Source organism: Limulus polyphemus, unplaced genomic scaffold (genome assembly GCF_000517525.1).
Source record: "Limulus polyphemus unplaced genomic scaffold, Limulus_polyphemus-2.1.2 Scaffold4903, whole genome shotgun sequence".
Classification (NCBI taxonomy): Eukaryota; Metazoa; Arthropoda; class Merostomata; order Xiphosura; family Limulidae; genus Limulus; species Limulus polyphemus.
In genome coordinates, this window is record NW_013670513.1 from 57,534 (window position 1) to 63,284 (window position 5,751).

The following is a 5,751-nucleotide window of genomic DNA, read 5'->3' on the forward strand; positions in this document are numbered from 1 at the left end:
GATGATCAGTGAGGACGGGTCAGGATCCCCTTTAGCTTTACTCATGATAGTCCATGAGTGATGGTTCATCATATTATGGTAATATCATCTGATGAGCTCCTAGGTGGTCTTATAGAATACCTCATTTCTACAGAGCCTGTTGCAACCAGTAGTAAATATAGTTAAATTCGTAGCTCGTGCAGAATTGGATTGATAAAAGCAACAGAGTGGGATCCAGTGAAAAAAAGAGGTAAGGGACTCTGAGAAGTAAAGAGACAAGAAGAGGCAAAAAAAAAAAAATTATAATCTAGCAGATGTTGTCAAAACAGTCACAGAAGGTAGTCAAAAACCCTCAGAAGAATAAACTGCCAGATCGTGTATAGAATGTGAAAGAAAAGTACTGGGAGAAGGCTACATACCAGAACATATGATTTCCTCCAGCAGGCAATTCAAACATAGAAATATGACGAATCTGATGAAATGTGACTTACAAGAATTTCCTTGCCTGTAAAGAAAGTCCAGAATAAGCAATATGGATTAATTTGCAAAGCTACTTCATCAAAGTAATTGGGGATAAATCTCAGAAAACTGAAGAATCCAAATTAATAAAGAGTCGAGTTCCATCACCTCAAAAGGAGTTAGTATGAGCCACATAATGCCTCAGGGCTCTAACAGGACACAACAAATGATCTGTGTCCGATTGGTCATAAAGGGGAGAAATAGCTGGCCAAAGAATTGGTTAGAAGGATTTATCCCCTTTCCTAGCTGCCAAAGGATTAGGAAGAAAAGACCTATCACGGTTTTGGCTGGACCGAAGTGGAGAGATAGAGAGTCCCGTGAACCTGTAGTGCAAACAACTCTGACCTACAATGTCCATATGCCAGCAGCAACAAAAAAGTACCCTTTAAGAGAAAGGTGATACACGGTACATGAGGCTCAAATGGATGTCAAGACAAAGCATGTAATACCTCTAGAATATTCCAGTTGGGTAACTGAATCGGCCATTTGGGATGAAGGACTCTAAATGATTGGAGAATGCCAAATAGCACTGGGGATTCAAAAACTTTCTGATGTTGAGAATAACAAAAAGTAGTCGATAAAGCTGCCTCATATAAATCAATAGTACATGAAGCTAGACCTGAGTCAAAAAATGAGATATGTTGGGAACTTTTGGGTGAAGTGGTTCAATTTCCTCATGAGACACCATTGGCTATAAGTGTGCCATTTCTGTTGATAAATGGCCTTTATGGGTCTACACATACAAGGCAATTTTGATGTTAGAACCCTGATGCCTTGCAAAGGACCATATAATTTATATACACAAAGTTTGAGTTTGGGAAAGTTCAGGTATAGATTGTTGGATTGAGGTTGCCTCAACAGAAATAACCAAAGAGGAAGAGGCAGAGGTGGACCCTCTTGAAGATACTGAAGAAAAGAGAACAATGAATGGGCTGCTCAATCTGGGGCTACCAACAGCTCTCATGTAGAGAATCAAATCATAGCCAGAGATCTTGGTAACAGACGAATTGGGGGAAAGGCACAGAGTTGCAATCTCATTCAATCTTGACTGAATGCATCTATCACTAAAGCTCAAGGATGAGGTACCAGGGACCAAAAACAGCTGTAGTTGAGAGTTTCAATGAGTGGTGAATGCGTCAATCATCCGAGTCCTGAATGGAGAACACATTCCCCTATGACGGGAAATGTAAGAGACCACTGTGGAATTGATGGAATGAATCATGATGATTTCCCCCTGCTGTAGATCTAGACCTTGAACCATTGCCTGCTGCACAGCAAGAAGTTCTAAATTATTGATGTGGAAGGAAGATTTGTCTTCCATCCATAGATCATGGAATTCCTGACTTTCAATATATGCACCCCATCCCTGAAGTGAGTGAGGCATCAGTGAAGAGATGAAACTTGGGAATGATGGGGCAGTACAGAAACACTAATGGTTGTGTTGAAATGATCCAATCACCACTCAAGAACTAAGCTTTTGCTCCTGATTAAGGAGACTGGATGATCCAGCGGATCTGAATTTGTGATCCATTGGTCACACAGTGACCACTGAAGGGACTACTTGTGTGATCATCTCAAAGGAATCAGAGAATCAAGGGATGCCCATATTCCCAAAAAAGATAGAACCATCCACGTGAGAAAAACCCTGACTGCCCATTCCATAGCCTGGAGCCAGATGGGAGTTGGCTGATCCCGGCTTAAAATGTTGAAAATGACACCCAAATTGGCAATATATTAAGTCAGCAAGAAAATGTATTTCTCGGCTCTGATAAGAAAGCCAGCCTTGGTGACTTCTGAAAGGAAAATCTGGGTGTGTTATTCTGCCAACTGACAAGATGGTGCCAGAAGTAACCAGTCACCCAGATAACAGAGTGTGCACAGTCCCAAAGTATGAAGGTGACAAGAAAAACTCATACGACTCCACAGAAGACATATTGTGCAGATGTTAAGTCAAAGGGTGGAACCCTGAACTGCAGAACTTTACCACTGTGCACGAAATATAGATAGTGGCAAGGTGACTTCACTATGAGAATGTGGGGATATGCATGAGCAAAATCAAACTTGGTCATCCATAGACCAGGTGAAGAATGTAAACACAGGTTGAGAAAGGACTCCACTGTGAATCTAGGAGGTACTAAGAATTGGTTGAGAGGAAAAAATTGATGATCGGCCACCAATCTCCTGTCTTTTTTAGGCACAACAAATAAAGGGGGATAAATCCCAAAAGCACAGGATTGATTCTCTCTACCGCCCCCTTGACCAATAACTCTGATAAAAATGGAATGAAGATCCACACCCCATGGAATTGGAGAAGTTAAATGAATGACCAACCCTGACGTCAAAACCTGAAGTACCATGGATCTGTGGTGAAGGAATTCTAGGTGTCCTTCAATTGTTCTAACCTCACTCCTACAGACCCCACCCACATAGGGTAGTCAGCAATGTTATTGGCAATGGTCTGCCTGAGCAGAGGAGCCTAAAAATTAAGAATGGAATCTGTTCTGAGTACCAATAAAGTGAGGAACAGAAGCCAGGGGCCAGGACACACAATGACTTCCAGCAGGAGCCAAAGAAAGTCTAAAAGGCAACACCAACAATGAAAAAAGCAAACATCAATTAATGATTCCAATGCCTCTGGAATCCATACAAACATCAAGGGACAAAGAAAAGGAGCTACGCGTAACTCACAGAGGGCTACAGCAAGGCATTTCTACCCAATAAATCCCAACAGTATAAAAGCAGGAAACCAAAGAAAGAGCAGAAGCTGACAATCTTACCATAATAGAAGTCAGCAAAAGACCCAATTTGGCCTCAACTTGATGTGGGGACCACTGATAGGCTTCTGACAAAAAAAAATTTTGAGGGGGGAGGGAAGAAAAAATAATCCAAAACAAAAGTAAGGGTTAAGTAAATCTGGGAAATTGTGACCTTTTCAAAGTGATCATAGGAACCCCACATATTGAAAAGAGGATCTAGTTTTTGGAATCAAAATGTATGTCCATCTTGTGGTGGTAAGCCAAAACATGTTATTCACACAAATGAGGGTGACAAGGTATATATATCTATCCTGTCATCTATAAAGCAGTAAATCTTCCAAAATGAGCAACAATATCAGATGAAGGAGAAAAAACTAAGTAGTCACCCTCAGACCTATCAGCCATCAAGGAAGAAGTAGATTCAAAGGCAATCGGAGAAAGCCCCATAACCTCACAAACCCGACTGACTAACTAAGAAATGGAGCAAGAAGTGGCTGATCCAAATTGGCCTTGTAAAAAGCTGGCCTAGGAAACAAAGGTGCTGGAAAAAGAGAAACCAAATTCTCTCCAGACTATCCTGGATCTTCAATAAAAGTAGCCTCAGAACACACTGGAGAGATGCCCCCAGACTGAATATTTGTCTCCATCTCATTGACAGCCTCAACCAAAAGTGACCTCCTCCCCCCTGCCGACCTTTGAGAGATGCTGGATAATGGAGGTAGAATAGAGGAGGACTGATTAGTCTCTGTGCTGGAAATGGTAACCTGTGAATTCATGCCTGAAAATAACATGATGCAGTTTTTTGTATTTTTAAATAATAATTACTAAATATAATTTATACAGATAGCCACTAAGCAATGCAAAAATCACAGCACTTGTGTATATAAATCCACATCTAAACACTTTGTCAAGAAAAAGTGATAAAATTATCTGAATGAGGTGCTTATATACAGTATCAGGATAGAGAGCACACTTACGTAGGTGGAGAGTATATCGACTAGGGCAATTGAGTAAGGTATAAAAGACTGGATCAAGCAAAAACATAAAAAGAAAAAGACCAATGCTTAGATGGGCAAAGATTGAAACCCGGTGGTCAAATAATAGCTATAAGTGTCAGCAGAGGTGTGTTTTGGAAATACCTATACTCTAAGTTAACTAACAGTATGATGTTGACATATTTGAAGATCATTATTGGTAAACAGTTAGTACTAATATTGTGTAATTTGATTATACTATATATGGATGAATATAATTGTACCTGTATTTCAAGTATATAATGTATATCAACAGTTTTTTCTTAAACCATCTTAATATAATCAAGAAGCTAACAATATACTAGTATCTGTGTTTCCAGTATATATACTCTTTGTACTCTAAATATATTCTACTGTTGAAACTGATATACCATGTTAATGAAGCTAAGCCCTATGTATATTTGCATATATTTGGGTTCACTGTCAGCAAATAATTTATATTCAACACATAAATTAAAACAAGCTAAATTAAATGTTCCTTTTACAGCTTCAGAAATTGATTTGATTTTAAACTTATTGTTTTCCTTTATTCCCTGCTTTTTACCTGTGTACATCAGGTTGCATCAACTCAAAAAAAGGCATAAATTCATTCCCCCCTTTATAACCTAAATGAGGCTTACATATACAGAGGTGCATAAGGGTTGAGGTGATCATTTATGCTATTTAACTTAGACATTTGAGTTGTGGTCAGGTTTCACCAGTTTGGTGCACTCCATCCCATGACTCATTATAGCCATTCCGCTTACTGAATAGTCTCCATTCTTATCCATGATGCTTTTCCATCTTACAAACAGGTTGTTAATGCCGTGATCAAAGGAATTATTTGGCTTTGAAGCTAGAAACATGTCAATGTCCTCTTTAACACGTTCCACATTTGTATATGTTTTCCCATTAAGATGGTGTTGCAGCAAATGAAAAAGATGGTAATCTAATGGTGCCATACCTGGAGAATATGGTGGGTGAGGGAAAAACTTCCTAACCCAACTCCATAAACTTGTGTTGCATCAAATGTGCCACATGTGGACGTGCATTGTTGAAGAGAAGAACACCTTTCCGATTGACGAGTGAAGAGCGTTTCTGATGAAAGGCTTAATTTAAACATTCCAGTTGCTGACTATTGATCTCTGCATTGACAATTCACTGTGGATTGGGGAGTTTGAAATGAATTACTCCTTTAATGTCCCACCAAATGCAAAGCATCACTTTCTGCGAATGCAGTCCAGGTTTTGGGGTCGGAAGTGGTTTTTGTCTAGGACTGAGCCATTCTTTTTAGTATTTAAAATTTGCATAGAAAATCCATTTTTCATCACCAGTGAAAATTCTGTCCAAAAATGGTTCACGTGCATTATGCGCCAAAAGAGACGAAGCAACATTTACATGTTGGAAATGATGATCATTGGAGAGTTCGTGAGGCACCCAAACACCTTCTTTATGGAGTTTCACCATATTCCTTAGATGTTTAC

The 5,751-nt window shown here is 39.4% G+C and overlaps 1 protein-coding gene across 1 annotated transcript in view; it reads right to left on the bottom strand.

The window, feature by feature from the left end:
• LOC106471851 (JNK-interacting protein 3-like) overlaps positions 1-5,751 on the bottom strand; it is a 70,257-nt gene that overhangs the window by 55,201 nt on the left and 9,305 nt on the right. The gene's annotated exons all lie outside the window — the stretch shown is intronic.